This window comes from Eptesicus fuscus, chromosome 14, assembly GCF_027574615.1.
Source record: "Eptesicus fuscus isolate TK198812 chromosome 14, DD_ASM_mEF_20220401, whole genome shotgun sequence".
NCBI classification, from domain to species: domain Eukaryota; kingdom Metazoa; phylum Chordata; class Mammalia; order Chiroptera; family Vespertilionidae; genus Eptesicus; species Eptesicus fuscus.
Window position 1 is genome coordinate 43,725,768 of NC_072486.1, and position 15,590 is coordinate 43,741,357.

At 39.5% G+C, this 15,590-nt stretch overlaps 1 protein-coding gene and 1 non-coding gene across 3 annotated transcripts in view; both read right to left on the reverse strand.

Annotated features, from left to right (window-relative positions):
* Positions 1 to 15,590, reverse strand: part of AMPH (amphiphysin) — a 150,449-nt gene that overhangs the window by 131,062 nt on the left and 3,797 nt on the right. The gene's annotated exons all lie outside the window — the stretch shown is intronic.
* Positions 5,402 to 5,544, reverse strand: LOC114235038 (small nucleolar RNA SNORA43). The gene has a single exon (XR_003621222.2). It is a non-coding gene; the product is annotated as a small nucleolar RNA SNORA43 (small nucleolar RNA).

Sequence of the window (15,590 nt, forward strand, 5' to 3'; positions counted from 1 at the left end):
ATTATTTGCCACTTTATCTCTCTGCACCTTAATGGTCTCATCTGTAAAAGTAAGTGTAAAGCTCTCTACCTTCCAATACTGTCGTGAAAATACTATCTAATAAAAGGGTAATATGCAAATTAACCATCACTCCATCACAAATATGGCAGCACCCATAGTGGCCCAGGCACCAGACGCTGGTGGGGTTGCCCCGACGACAAGCCCCAGCGTCCCGCACGCCCCGGCCCACGGAGGGAGGGAGGGCAGGTGGGCGGGCCTCTGGCCAGAGGCTGACTGGGGCACGGGATGCTGGCATCATTGCAGGCAGGCTGAAGGGACCCCCTCCCCCGTGCACGAATTTCATGCACCGGGCCTCTAGTTAAATTATAAATTTCCTCTCTTGCCTCCTTCTTTCACCTTTTCTTCACTGAGTAGCTCCCTGTCTTCCTAATTCTTCACTCTGAGCTCTGTTGAGACTTTTTCCATTCTGTAGCAATTGCTATAACTATTATCCTGATCAGTTCCCCCAACGTCCCCAGATTTTTTAAAAAAGAAAGGCTGATAGTTTTATCTCTGTCATGTATCTCCCCCATCCCCCAATAAACTGATGCCACTGATTGTCACTTCCAACACCAATTATCAATACTGACATCAAACCAGAGACCCAGAGATGAGGACCATGTCCAAATAAATCAAGGTGAAGGCCTGGTCACTAGATGCTGTGACCAGCAGATTAAAGTGTTCCGCTTGCCTCTCTCTTATGCAAAATAAAAATGCTTCAGCAGCAAATCCTCTTAATCCACTTGCCCGCCTGCATCGGCAATCAAAATCATGCCAGGACCATTTTCTCTCAATCTTTGCAGCTCCCCTTGGCAAGCCTACATTAGGAACGTTCCTGCAGAAAAGCAGGTGACGAGAAAGGTTAAGTGTGTTTTCTCAGCAACATAATGGGCAGCCTAAATGAGTATTTTCTTTTTGCTGCTGTATTAACTGTGCCGTATGTAGTCAATAATAAATAATCATGAAGCCAAGAGCATTATTTCAAGCAAAAGCCAAGCTTTGGTAAAGGACCCATCGGCTCTTGGCACCAACCCCATTCACTTGAAAGGTAAGATGACTGGTAAGAAGAGGCTAATCATCAAATTACAAGGCTGAGGGAGAGGCAGGCTGCTGAAATCAGCCCTCTGCTTCCAGGCTTGATTCTTAAACAGGAACTAGTCCAGGGCCAGTTAACAGGATCACAGTCCGCACAGGCAGCAATACGTGGGCAGCACACATGAGGGCTAAGGCACAGCGCCTTTGGATGAACAAGGGCTCTCTTCGTCCATAGAGATGGTCTTGTATTTCTCTTCACTTAGTGCCAGAAATAAGGCCCCTCGAAGCCAACTTGAGAAACATCTGCTAGGCTCCCTCCTCCCTCCTGATGCTTGATGAGATCCAGAAATCCTCCTGCCCAGACTCAGCAGCAGCAGCCATTGACTCAGAACACGTCTAGGCGTTTTGTCAGAAATATCTGGCACATGGAGACTGCCTGAGGCCACCCCTAGAATTCCAGGAGCCCGGTCAGAGGAATGTGCTTCAAGCAGTGGTCCATCCCTATCACAGCCATGAAAACCACATCCTACAAGCGCCTAAAACCAAAAACTTAAAGCAAAAAACAACAACACTATGATCTCTATAATCTCAATGTTTTTCATTTCTTTCCTTTTCAATAAAACTGGAGTCATATGGGATAGGGTATGTACATATTTAAAGAGTGGTTATCCCTAGTTAATGGAATATAGGTGCATTTCAGCAATGAACATGTATTACATTCATAATTGTAAACTATTCTTAAAAATGAAACTTATAGATCAGACTGAAGACACCCATTCCATAACCATTTTCTAAAAACTTACTCTGTTTGAAAACCAGTGAAAGCGGGGGAGAAGGGAGAATGACATAATATAAAAGAAATCCAGTGGCTTGCAGAAAAGAAAAATCCATAGACGGGCACATGCAAGTAAAAAGCCAAATAAGTTCATTTATTCTAAGAAAAAATGTAATGGGCTCAACTTACACAATTTAAAAAATAGTACCTACAATGTATGGGGAAGTTATGCTATATCCCAGGCTCTGTTCTTAGACATTGTGCTTGCATCTGCATCATCTACTAATGTTCCTTTTTTGTTTTTATCCTCACCTGAGGATATTTTTTCCATTGATTCTTTTTAGAGAGTAGAGAGGAAGGAGAAGAGGTAGAGAGAGAGTGAAAGAGAGAGAGAGAGAGAGAGAGAGGAACATAGATGTAAGAGAGACACATGGATTGGTTGCCTTCCACACTCGCCCCAACTGGGCCTGGGATCGAGCCTGCAACTGAAGTATGTGCCCTTGACCAGGAATCAAACCCGCAGCCCTTCGGTCTGCAGGCCAACACTCTAACCACTGACTCAAACCAGTCAGGGCTCTACTAATCTTTTCAATAATCCTGTAAGTGTTTTACAAATGAGGAAAGTGAAATTTACAAAAGATAAATGACTTCTCCCTAACTAAAGAACAAGTAATTTGGAAGAGCCGTGTTTTAAACATGGTTCTGTCCATTTTTACTGGCTTTATAAATTTAAAGGATACATAAAACATACAGTAACATAGTAAACAAAAGTATAATTTAATTTTATCTTATGAGCACATATAGAAAAGAGTCAAGGAACCTAACGACAGAGTAACAGAATGGGAAAGCAGAAAGGAAAAAAAAAAAAGCAGAAGTGAGGCAAGCAATAACCAATGTAGGTTCAATAATCCAGCAATCCCACTTCTGGGTATTTATCCAAAAGAACCAAAATCAGGATCTCAAAGAGATGTCTACACGCCCATGTTCACTGCAATACTATTCACAATAGTCAAGATGTGGAAAAAATGTCCATCAACGGATGAATGAATAAGGAAAATGTGGGTATATACATACAATGGAATATTAGTCGGCCTTAAAATACAAAGAAGTAAGAAAGTTCTGCAAATGTGACACCATGGATGAACCTTGAAGACATTACACTAACTGAAATAAGCCAGTCACAGGAGAGCAAAATTCTTTGTAATTTTGTCTCCACCTGTGGTCTGGGGCACCTCTTTAGCAAACTTGCATGTAACCAAAGGAAATATATGTTATGTACCAGGTTTTCCCAGTTTAAACAAGACACTTAGATGTGTGGAGTATGTACTTAGATCCTCTTTTTGCTATCTATTCTAAAGGAACATTGAAAACATAAATATAGCACTAAGTTGCCTCATTGAAAAATGCAAGAAAAGTAGCCCTTTTTAAAGTACATGACCAGCTCTAAACAGTCCCCTGACAGCATCATCAGTGCCTACCACTGGCACAGGACACAATGCAGGTAGGTGGGCCATTCACAGCACAATGCAAGTGAAAATACCACCCAAGGTCAAACCTCAAGGCCATCCATTGATATATTTGGCTGCTGAGGTGGCTGCCTTCCAACTAATTAGAATGAAAATATCTTACATGCTAACCCAGGAGGTCTTAACTAAAGGGATCAATCTTTTCAACAGACAGAATCTGGATAATTTCTAAGTTATCAAGCGCCTGCTCATTATCCTGTGTTCTGTACTGAGAGTATTTTTCCACCGTGTCTGAGTCATCTTTGCATCTTCCATAAAACACTCTACTTTTACAGTATGCATCTGCAGATAATAGGTGCAAAATAATGATCAAATGATTGTGTTTTTACATTGAACTATACGAAGTTGATGATACTTGACAACTTTTGATTCACACAAAAAATGGCACTTTCAAACTGTTTAAACTAAACCTTAGTACAGAAGTTTAGCTATAGGAATAAAAGCCAAAAAAATCACAGAAGCTTCTACAGAGATAGAATTCTCTTTGCTGCCATGCAACTGTTCTAATGTAGGTAGCCCAGGAGGTGATAGTGGTTCCGTAGTGTGAAGGACCCAGGCTCCTTACATCTCACTTCCCTGCCACATCAGATGGCATGTTCCTATGATTCTGTGCAAAAAGTACAAAGATAAAAATCATTCATTCATCAAAGGATATGAGTCCTATGGGGATACAGCAGTGAACAAACACAACTTAGTTTTCAACACCAAACTTATCATTTGAAGATACAGGCTTTCTAAACTCTCACAGTTGCTGATGGGAGTGCAAATTTGGTACACTGCTTTAGAAAACTTTTTGGCACGATCTCTTGACGCTAAATAATTCCTAACCCAATAAATCGGTAATTCCACTCCTAGGTATTAGTCTCAGTTTGCAGCTCAGCCTCTCCCTGGCACCTCCAAGCCCAGCATGAGTGGTAACCACCTGCCAATCACTTTGTAGCTCATGGTGGGTGGCCCCGAGCAGGGCACTGGCAGCAGCTGTCCTTGGCCTGCACCTCCCAGGAGGCTCCAGAACCAGTGCACCCAGTGAATAGCTTCAGACGACACCCACGCACCACCCAACCACCTTTATGAGCAACATGCAAGTAACAGACTCATTGGGCACCAGAGTCCTGCTGAAGTGCGCTCTGCTGTGAGGTGGGCCCCTAGGGGCACAGCATCTCCTCTGTTATAGTCTCCAATGGTCCTCACACCTGATGGCCTGGGGTCCATCCCTCCCATTGACATGCCAACAGCAGTCAAGGCTCAACTACAACAGGAGGGTGCGCACAGCCCACATGGGAGGATGGGAATGGGGAAGGGGTACCTGGAGCTTCCTGCTGAGATGACCGAGGAGGCTGTGTCACTGGGCCCCACAGGACACCCACTGCCTAAGGCCACCCTACCAAAACTAGGAGACATAGAGCTCTACCTGATACATAGAAACAAACACAGGGAGAAAGCCAAAATGAGGAGATAAAGAAACATATCCCAAAGAGAAAAGTCCAGAAAATAACTAAACAAAATGGAGACAAGCAACCTACCAGATGCAGAATTCAAAACACTGGTTATAAGAATGCTCAGCGAATTTAGGGAAAGAATAGATTAACTCAGTGAGAACATCACCAAAAAGACAGGAAACATAAACATGGAGATAGAAAATTTAAAGAGGACCAGTCAGCCCGGCTGGTGTTGCTCAGTGGTTGAGCATCAACCTAGGAACCAGGAGGTCAAGGTTCCATTCCAGGTCAGAGCACAGGACATGCCCCGAGTTGGGGCTTGGTTCCCAGTGGGGGGCATGCAATGATTCTCTCTCCTCATTGGTGTTTCTATCTCTCTCCCCCTCTCTCTTTCTCTCTGAAACCATGTCGCTAATATATGCAACGCCTTAGTCCCAACACCCTTCACCTTTTAAAAGGCAGGAAAGAGTTTATGCAGTAAAGCCTGACAGCGTCCCTCCCTCCTCAAATTACAAGGTGAAGAGATTGATGCCACATTAAAAATAGGAAGGTGCTTTTTTTTCCTTTTTCTTTCCCCCCCTCCCCAGGAATGTCAGGCTACAAACCATTCTTAGTGCCCACTGTTCTGAGCACTGAGGGTAGAACCAGCCACTTCCTCTGTGCCCCGACGTCACCGGTGCAGCCCAGCAGCCGCGTGTTGGTGCCGCGGGTCCAGCACCTGCAGGGCAGCAGGTGCTCTTTCTATTGAGAATCACAAGCCTTAAGGAGGCAGAGAAGGTCGCCTTTTCAGAGCTAGAGATAAGAAGTACGCATGGAGGCGGAGAGGTCTGACCGTTAGGGTGCGGGGTAGGTCTTTGTGTGTTTTCAGAATAGCAACTTCACCATTTCTTTGTGAATTTCATCAAATTCTATTTCAAAATAAGGGCTCACACCTAATCAATATGCTCATAAGACAGCTGACATAAAAATCTTATTTATATTTAAATAAAATTAGTCTTTGGAAGGAGAATCTGTTTACAGATTTAAATGAAAATAGTCAAGAGTTTTAATCCCAACTCTGTGACTCCCTGGGTGTGTGACTTTGGATATATTCCTTGTCTAAGGCAGATGGGCTTATCTGTAAATGGGTGAATAGTGTTAGTAATGCCTTGCAGGGTTAGGGCGAGGCTTAGAAATCATGACACACATGGATTTTAAAATGTAATTGTTAGGAACCCAGCAGGAAACAGAATTCAGTCTAGATGGATCACATGGAGAGACTGCTGAAAAACATGTGGGCACGGTTATGCGAACAAATGAGATGACAAAGCACACAGGAACAGCATAGCAAGAAGTTCAGAGGAGACAAATTTGTGTTTCTAAAGTCCAGCCAGGACAGGCACCTTGGAGGAGGGGCCCAGTGAGAGTCGTAGGAACACAGCTACTGCCAGAGAGGCAGTGGTATAGCAAGGAAGGAGCCGTGGAGACACACTTCTCACACCCTCCAGTTTCACGCTGGAATCTTACCTTGGCTAACCCCAGCTGGAAAGTAGTCAGCAAGGTGCTGGAGCACGGTGATGAATCTGCGTGGGGGACCACTTAGTAAGTTATACAAATGTCTAATCACTGGGTTACACACCTGAAACTAATATAATATTGTATGTCAACCATCATTGAAAAATAAACAATTATTTTTAAAAAGACAAAGACATCACACACAAAAAAACTACAAAACAATATATGTTAAGAATAAAGACACATAAATCTTCAACAAAATACTTTTTAAAAATATTAAACTTAGAATCTAATGGTATAGTTTCTAGAATATGGGTCTGCCTCCACAGGAGACCAAAATCATCCTCTTGAGTTTTCACCACATTTTCTACTAGGCCTGTTTTGCAATCTCACTACTATTCACCCCATAACAACATAGATGAAATAGATGTACCAAACTCACCCAGTCTCCTGTCACCTACCAAAAATATGCAGCAGTTTTTTGAGACAAGTCTTCTACCTTTGTGATTGATGTATTAACTGGCATTACTCTAAAGGCATATATTTTTTACAAAGTTAGATTATACATAATCCAACCTTCCATGCTGTACAATATTCCTAATAAGGAAGCCTTTTGGCCCTGGATGACAAATCTTCAAATTGGCTGATTTATTTGAAATTTAAGTAGACTATTTTAAGCATGGGTATTTTTTTTTCTGGTTTGATTATTATTATCTCTCTTTTTTTGTAATTTTTATTTGTTTTTTTTTTTTATTGTTTAAAGTTTTACATATGTCTCCTTTTTCCCCCCGATTGACCCTCCCCGCCACTCCCACCACTGAGGTCAAGCCCCCACTGCCCCAGTGTCTGTGCCCACTGGTTATGCTAATATGCATGCATACAAGTCCTTTGGTTGATCTCTAACTCCCTTCCTCCCCTGCCATTGGTCTCTGGATCTATTTTTGTTCATCAGTTTATGTTGATCATTATATCCCACATATAGTGAGATCATGTGATATTTATCTTTCTCCAACTGGCTTATTTTACTTAGCATAATGCTCTCCAGTTCCATCCATGCTGTTGCAAATAGTAAAAGTTCCTTCTTTTTTATAGCGGTGTAGTATTCCATTGAGTAGATGTACCACAGTTTTTTAATCCACTCATCTGCTGATGGGCACTTAGGTTGTTTCCAAATCTTAGCTATTGTAAATTGTGCTGCTATGAACATAGGGGTGCATACATCCTTTCAGATTGGTGTTTCTGGTTTATTGGGATATAGTCCTAGAAGTGGGATCACTGGGTCAAATGGGAGTTCCATTTTTAATTTTTTGAGGAAACTCCATACTGTTCTCCACAATGGCTGCACCAGTCTGCATTCCCACCAGCAGTGCACGAGGGTTCCTTTTTCTCCACATCCTCACCAACACTTGTCGTTTGTTGATTTGTTGATGATAGCCATTCTGACAGGTGTGAGATAGTATTTCATTGTTGTTTTCATTTGTATCTCTCGGATGATTAGTGACTTTGAGGATGCTTTCATATGTTTCTCAGCCTTCTGTATGTCCTCTTTTGAAAAGTGTCTATTTAGGTCCTTTGCCCATTTTTTAAAAATATATATTTTTTATTGATTTTTTTACAGAGAGGAAGGGAGAGGGATCGAGTTTGAAACATCGATGAGAGAGAAACATCGATAGGCTGCCTCCTGCACGCCCCCTACTGGGGATGTGCCGGCAACCAAGGTACATGCCCTTGACTGGAATCTAACCTGGGACCCTTCAGTCCACAGGCCGACGCTCTATCCACTGAGCCAAACTGGTTAGGGCTCCTTTGCCCATTTTTTGATTGGATTGTTTATCTTCCTTTTGTTAAGTTGTATGAGTTCTCTGTAAATTTTGGAGATTAAACCCTTATCTGAAATATCATTGGCAAATATGTTCTCTCATGCAGTGGGTTCTCTTGTTGTTTTGTTGATGGTTTCTTTTGCTGGGTATAAGCTTTTTATTTTTATGTAGTTCCGTTTGTTTATTTTCTCCTTAGTCTCCATTGCCCTAGGAGCTGTATCGGTAAAGGTATTACTACAACCTTTGTCTGATATTTTGCTGCCTATGGAGTCTTCTAAGATTTTTAAGGTTTCCCGTCTTACATTTATGTTCTTTAACCATTTTGGGTTTGTTTTTGTATATGGTGTAAGTTGGTGATGTAGTTTCATTTTTTTGCATGTACCTGACCAAATTTCCTAGCACCATTTATTAAAGAGACTGTCTTGACCCCATTGTATGCCCTTGCCTCCTTTGTCAAATATTAATTGAGCATACTGGCTTGGGTTGATTTCTGGGTTCTCTGTTCTGTTCCATTGGTCTATATATCTGTTCTTGTGCCAGTACCAGGCTGTTTTGAGAACTGTGTCTTGGTAATATACTGGTAGCTTGATATCTGGTATTGTGATCCCTCCAACTTTGTTCTTCTTTCTCAGGATTGCTGTGGCTATTTGGGGTCTTTTTTTATTCCATATGAATTTTTGGAGAGTTTGTTCTAGGTCTTTGAAATATGCCATTGGTATTTTAATGGGATTGCATTGAATCTGTAGATTGCTTTGGGTAGCATGGACATTTTAATGATGTTGCTTCATTAAACATGGCATGTTCTTCCATTTGTTTACTAATATGTCTTCCTCTATCTCTTTTTTCAATGTCCTGTAGTTTTCCGCATATAGGTCTTTTACCTCCTTAGTTAAGTTTATTCTTAGGTATCTTAATTTTTTGGTGCAATGGTCAATGGAATTGTTGTGTTTTTTTTGTTTTGTTTTGTTTTTAGTTTCTCTTTCTGTAAGTTTATTATTGGTGTATAAAAAGGCCATAGATTTCTGGGTGTTAATTTTGTATCCTGCTACATCACCGAATTCATTTATTAAGTCTAGTAGTTTTTTTGATGGCGTCTTTGGGGTTTTCTATGTACAGTAACGTATCATCTGTGAATAAGGATAGTTTTACTTCTTCTTTTCCAATTTGGATGCCTTTTATTTTTTCTTCTTCTCTGATCATGGGCATTTTTAAGTATTCTATAAGAACACTGCTTTTCACCTTCTTCTCTTTCCTGCATTGCAGATAAATGTGTAACCAATGGGTGGTAGAAAGCCTTACTCTTCATATTGCCATCCTGACATGGACCTAGCAACTCATGGACCTAGCAACTCACAGCCACCTCAAATCTCAACAAAGCCCCCTTCCCGAAAGCAGTGTGCTTTACAAACTTCATTAAGCCTTTGAATTACCAGAGGAGCGTACTAAAAATGCATATTTCCAAGTGCTTACTTAAGAAATTCTGGTAAATATGTATCTAGGCCCAGGAATCTGCATTTTAACTCACCCCCTCCCCAAATAGTCCTAATTACAGTTTAAGGAAAGATTTCCCTGGAGTTATCTGATCTCTAGATTCATTCTCTATGCTTGACAGGAGCAACTATGGGCCCACATATGTCCCAGGAGAGCCCTCTCCATTGTTTCGGAATGCTGGCAGGCCCCCTGCTCACAGTATTTCCTAGAGACGTGGGAAGAAAAGTCTGGACACATCTTCCTAGAGTCTCAGAGAAGACCCACTAGACAGAGAGCAGGCAGGGAGTTGATAGTGTGCTACAGAAGTATGTGGGTTAAAGAGGCAGGATTTCTTGTACAAATGTCTCAAATATTGAGGAATTATAGGGCATGTAAAAGGTGTCACTGTTCTGGGCTGTGCTACCACAAAATGGGAGATTCTTCTCAGGACTGTCTATGTTATTCAACTGTTAGCAACCATTAGTAAGTAGAAGAGACTGTGCTGCAAAAGAGTCCCTGTGAAATTTAAGATTCTTTCCAAGCTACAAATCACTTTAAACAGATTATTCCTACATTCAAGACCACTGCCTGCAAAATAATCAAGTCCATGCCCACAACATAATTAAGTCAAGTTGGTGCCAGCTGTAACCATGTGTGTGTGTTCTCTCTCTCTCATTAAAGGTTGGGAATCCAAGCAAAATTAAATCTTTTAAGACAAACTAATCTTTCTAGATGTGTGACATTTAAAAATTTTATAAGGGCTTTCATTTTTATTTTGAATTCCTCAAGGCTTAATATAAGAGACCCTACAAATCCATGAAAGCAGACTGGGTCGGAGTTTTCTGCTGTTCTGCAAAAGGATCTTTGTATGACTAACAATTCAGAGAGCAAGTCAGCTCTAAACCAGTGTCCTGCCACTATGTCAAGAGGAAACTTTGCCCCAGAACTTTTAATTATGATTTTTCATTAATAACTATGTAGTTATTATGTTCAAAGGTTTGTAACTCTTGCTGGTCTATATGCTCAATATCTATGTTGACTGCTTATTACAAGTATCTAGCAAGTGCTTTTCACACATTAAATTCTTAATAAATGACTCGAATGAATTGATTCTACCAGATTGACTTCACACTAGACTACACAACTATTAGAGTATGCAAATCTAGCATCCTTTATTCAAGAAGCATTAGGTGCCATAACAAAACTGCATCTATGCATGGGCCCATGTGTATTTTATTAAATCATTATAAGCACTTTAAGGTTCTTTCCACTTCTGAACTAAACTTTCAACTAAATACCTATATGAGAATAAGATGGAAATGACCAAAATGGTGGTTCGCTGATTTTTGTACATCTGTTCTAAGAAGCTTCAGGGTAATCAAATGTGATATATGATTATATCATAGCAACTATTTAAAAACTAAGATCTCATCCATAGCTTTATCCAACATCATTCCTAATAAGAAATTCACACAAATGTATTCAGGAAGTACATCCACTTAAATACCACACTTAAATTTAGATTTTGAATCAATAAGAATGAAGTTTAAGCACCTCTACTTTAAAAGTTGGCCCATGATGTATTCTCAGGAAATAGTGATTACTATCACTTTAATTTTGCGTAATACTATGTATATAGTCTTATAACAATCTTTCATTGGTAAATTCTTTGAACTCTATGATGATGGCACTTTCATTATGTAAATGTCAGCTATTATTGAGAATATCTGGAAAATTATATCCGCAACACGAGAAATCTTTACATTTGTTATTCCCCTTCACGGAACTCCACAGTCCACTTATTTCCTCTGGAGTTCTACTCAGATGCCCCCTAGTGTAAATGGCTAGAAAATTAATTTTTAAAAAAACCCAACTGTGCTTAAACAGTAAAATAGAAATTCCCAACTTTAAAAAGTCAGAACAACATATTTTTTTAAAACATCCTTTCCCTCCTATACTCATCACCTCCCAAGTGCCTCACATTATTTTTGTTTGAAACTTAATCACACATACACACACACACACACACACACACACACACACACACACACACACATCCTTGGATGGACAAAATGGTACAAAAGAAAGCCAACTTGCATAGAAAAGGATGCCAGAGTTCCTTTAGGATAATGGTTTTCAAATTGCAGGCTTGAAATCAATCTAGTATACCCACATGAGCATTTTCTTAAAAATGGAATAGAGTGAAGTGGAATGGAATGAATAACTCTAGGTATGGTGTTTGATAAAATCCTAACTTTAGGAACCTGGCAGCATAAGAAATCTTGGGGAGGGGAAGCTGTGGGCACATGTGCAAGTATGGAGACGACAGACCATTAATGAAGAGCTGAGACGACTGGAGCTCCAGCATGCTGGGGCATGGAGTGCGGCAATTGAGAATAACCCTGATCAGAGAGGCTTCCTGCCTCTGCCTTAACCGTGAGAACCATCTGTGAGGGCACTGTGTTCAGTGTTCCCCACTGTGCTCAGTCGGGGACAAGAGTGACATCTGGATGCTTTGGGGGCCTTTTGGGACCATTTCCATAAGGGCACAGTGAAAACCACTGACTCCTGTAGAGGGGAAACGCCCCATGGGGTTTCTGAACACATCACCAGAGAAGGACTCCAGGAAGGAGTAAGAGGTTCTCCTGATATATTGGATGGGATGTCAAAACCATGTAATTGAATATGCAAGTAAATGAGATCAAAATTTTGTACTCCAAAGTGGGCCATATTGTTTGTACAAGTATTTCAGGCATTTGAAGTTGTGTTGGTCCACAGATAAGCTGACTGTTCAAGTATGACTTACAAATCACACACACACACACACATACACACACACACACACACACACTATGCTATGTTGTAAAGAAGAATAGTAAATTTTACTAACGTTAAAATCTGAGTCCCTACAGTTCTGAATCCCTATTATATTCATTCCTGGAGAAAAAAGGATGCATGGGTACACGTGAGTTTGAGTATAAAAAAAATATTGAAGATGGAAATCTTCTGTCAAGAATGTCCTCATAAGTATTATTTTTAATTTTGGCAATTTCTAATATAGCCATAGAAAAATGATCTTAGTTGGAAGAAAAAGTATAAGCTTGTGCAATTTAGAAGCAGGCAACAAGGAAGTCTTCGTAAAAGGGGAAACCATGGATATACCTCAGAGACTCTGTCTCCAAAGTGCCCTTCAATGTAAACAAAGTCATATAAGCTACTCTTGTACTGACAAGGCCCTGGACCACATGGAAAGACTCTCCTCCACAGAGCAGGGTCTTCCTCCTCCCATTCTTTTTATATACATACACACACATGCACATACGTACATGCACACATAAACACTATCCACCTGTTTCTCTTTAAGAGCAAACATAAATGTGGGCATCATCAAGGCAACAATCAAAAAACCCACAAATCATTGAGTAATAGTAAGGAGACTACGTTGTTTTTCTTGCCATATCACACAATCAATATTGGGCTGAACTACATGACAATTTAGCACAGTTCAACCTAATATTGATGGAGCACATATTCAAAGGCACGTACATGGGTGGCAGGTTCATTCCCTGGTCCTACTCAGGGCATGTGTGAGAGGCAACCAATCAATGTGTCTCTTTCACATCGATGTTTCTCTCTCCCTTACCTTTACAAAATGACAATGCAAATTACAGTGATAAACAGTGAAACCCTTAGGATAATTTCACAAAAGTTAGAGAAAAAATAATGTGGAAAGATGCTTTAAGACAATGTGTTTGCAGGTGTGGGATATGAACAAGCAAGAACATAGAAAGTCAATTCAATACATTATCACTGAATACCTACAAGTCACGAGACATTTTATCCTTGTTCTCAAGCACCTACAATCTAGTTGGGAAGATATAATACATGAAAAAATTACACCCAAGACTATTATTTAACAATCATTTGGAGCAGATAAACTGCACAAAGAATACCAAACTACACACATCCTTAAATAGTTTAACTCCCGTAAAAAAAAAAAAAAAAAAAAAAAGATGCTTAAAGACATTAGTACTATAACATACCAAAGGTTTCTCTGTTCGCTAGAATCACATTTTTAAAAGTTTAAATGTTAAAAAATGTTTGGAGTGCTCCATCCATTTAAATATTACATGGAGGTCAAGGAGGGTTAAGATAAAATAAGTGCCACTGGATTTCACGAATAGAAGAAGGTGGACACACACACACAAAACCCAGAGAGATTAAATGTTTAGGTGAAAAGGTTGGATAAACAAACTGACTGCATGTGTTTATTTCTATCTCTTCCTAAAATCCAACTAAAATTAGAGTAAAGAGATTTAAAAATGGTATAAACATATAAGGATAAAAACAGCAGATGCATCATTAGTGGATGAGAGAAGTTAATACATTTTTGTGGAAAAGAGGACAGAAGAATGGAACCAACTCAGCAGAACAGAGAAACCAAAAAAGTGTGACTCAAGCCCAATCCAACCTATGGTCCTGGCCCTTGTCCAGAGAGATTTTTTTTTTTTTCTTCCAGAGATAGTCATAAGGTCCAACTGGGCCAATGAGGAGCTCCCTGCATAGACATTCTATTTCTTAGAACTGCTGGGAGCCATCTTGCCATCAAAAGAGAATTACTTGCCCAAGAATGGGGCTGACAAGATGTACAGCAGAGATAAGAGATGAGCCCTTCAGCCCTGATATCTGTGGCTGAGCCCCTAGGGCCACACAGGCCTGGAACTTGTCTATCTCTTCCCTTTTCATGATTATAAGAGGCAGTATCATTGGACTGCTTGGGTTCAAACTTTGGCTTTACCACTTACTGTATGACCTTGGGCACATTACTTAATCTCTTCTTCATCTATAAAATGGGATGGTAATAGCACCTCCATCATAGAATCAAATGAGTTAATATATATAGTACACATACATACATATGCATATATTTTATAAGCATGTATGTAGAAGGATAATGTATATAGCTTAATACAAATATATATTTAATACTAAAATCTCATTTAGATTTATATATGCAAAATTAAATTTCTTTTTTCCCTACTCCAGTGTGAATTGAATTTTCTGATACTTACAAGTGTCAGGATTCTGACTAATTCAGCACACACAACCACACAAAAAATTCAATAGATTTAAGCATATATACATAAAACATAAACATCTCTATATCAGAAAAAAAATTATTAAAAAAATTAAAAGGTAAATAGAAAAGGAAGAAAAAATGTTTGCAATCCTTAGGATTAAAAGGATTGCCCTTACAAATAACAAGAAAGTATTACACAAAATGGGCAAAAATGTAAACATAGTTGGCAAATGAAAAATGTAGAAATATAAAAAATAACGTTCAGTTTCTAAAATTTAAATAGATGAAATAAATAGAAACTATTTTTTTCCAATGACATAGCTAAAGATTGTTTTAAATTTTATTACCCAGTGTTGGCAAGTGTGTCATTGACTGCTGGTGAGAATATAAATTGATATAATCTTTCTGAAAGGCAATCTAGCTATAATAAAAATGAGTGTACCTTTGAAACAATAATTCTTCTAGAAATTTATTTAAGGAGATGCTTAAGGGTGTGTGCATACATTTCCCCTACTCATGTTCTCACTGATTTGTATTTATAAACAGGAACATTGAAAACAGAATGTCCAAAATATAAGGGATTCAATAAAATCTATACATTCCAATACTATTCAGTCATCTAAAATGTTGATTGAGCCCAGCCAGCCAGTGTCGCTCATTAGTTAAGCATCGACCTATGAACCAGAAGGTCACAGTTCAATTGCTAGGCAGGGCACATGCCTGGGTTACAGGCTCAGTCCCCAGTAGGGGATTCTCATCATTGAAGTTTCTATCTTTTTCTCCTCCCTTCTTCTCTGAAATAAATAAAAGTGTATTTTAAAAAATAAAATGTTGATTGAAAATATACATGTATTGAAGAATGTTTATGATTATTCAATGAAATAAACAGCTTGCAAAACCATATATAGTATT